The 1264-nt window shown below is 55.9% G+C and overlaps 1 pseudogene; it reads left to right on the top strand.

Annotated features, from left to right (window-relative positions):
- Positions 1 to 1236, top strand: part of LOC102419209 — a 2104-nt pseudogene extending 868 nt beyond the window's left edge.
- The last annotated feature ends 28 nt before the right edge of the window (positions 1237 to 1264 follow it).

Genomic DNA, 1264 nt, shown 5'->3' with positions numbered 1-1264 from the left:
AGGGCTGCTGCCCCGGGAGGCCATCAGAGTTTGGTTCTGAAACCGCAGGGACCCGCTCCAGTACCGCTGGGAGGAAGCATTACTGCTGCCCACCCAGGGCCAGGTCCCTGGTTAAGGAAGTGGGTCCAAGTTGCAGCCATGAGGCCTGGCGGGCTGTCTCACCCCAGACCATCATGGCTGAGCTCTGGAGGGGGCGCAAGCTCCTCCTGGATCACTGTCTGCCCCCGGCCGCCTGCGGACACTGGTGGAGCGGGCCTGGGTTGAACATTTTAATGAAAATGGGACGCCTGTGCCCCCCCTCACAGTGCCCCATCCCCGGCAGGAGAGGGCAGCGGGATTGGGGGTGCAGCCTCAGGACCCGTTAGGAGGCACTGGGGCTCTGGAGGGGCTGGGAGCAACCTGCAGGTGCGCTTCGAGGAAGACGTTCTGAACCGCCAGGATGCCGAGGGCCGGCTACTGGAGGTGCGCAAAGGTGCAGACGAGGCGGGTCTCGCTGGCACTGAGCTCAAAAAGCGCATCGACAGCCTGATGGATGAAATCGCCTTTCTGAAGAAGGTGCACAAAGAGAAGATCCTTGAGCTGCAGGTGCAGATCCAGTACACTCAGATCTCTGTGGAGATGGACGTATTCTCCAAGCCCGACCTCTCTGCCGTGCTCAAGGACATCTGCACCCAGTACGAGAAGCTGGCTGCCAAGAACATGCAGAATGCCGAAGAATGGTTCAAGAGCCCTTCACCATGCTGACCGAGAGCGCTGCCAAGAATGCCGACGAGGTGTGCACCACCAAGGACGAGGTGTCTGTCCGAGAGCTGCCTGCTCAAGGCCAAGACCCTGGAGATCGAAGCATGCCGGGGCATGAACGAAGCACTGGAAAAACAACTGCAAGAGCTGGAGGATAAGCAGAATGCCGATATTGGTGCATATAGGACACAATCAACAAATTAGAAAATGAGTTGAGAACTACAAAGAGTGGAATGGCACGATATTTAAAAGAATACCATGTCCTCCTCAATGTGAAGATGGCTTTGGACATTAACATTGCAACTTACAGGAAACTCTTGGAAGGTGAGGCGACCCGGCTCAGTTTCACCAGGGTGGGAAGCATAGCCAGCAGCTACTCTCAGTTTCACCAGCGTGGGAAGCATAGCCAGCGGCTACTCCCAGAGTTCCCAGGTCTTTGGCCGATCTGCCTAGGGTGGTTTCCAGACCAGCTCCTACTTGATGCCTGCTCCTTCATATATATATATATATATATATATATATA

Source organism: Myotis lucifugus, unplaced genomic scaffold (assembly GCF_000147115.1).
Source record: "Myotis lucifugus unplaced genomic scaffold, Myoluc2.0 scaffold_95, whole genome shotgun sequence".
Taxonomy (NCBI): Eukaryota; Metazoa; Chordata; class Mammalia; order Chiroptera; family Vespertilionidae; genus Myotis; species Myotis lucifugus.
The sequence above is the reverse complement of the archived record's forward strand: the minus strand, read 5'-3'. Positions and strand labels throughout refer to the sequence as shown.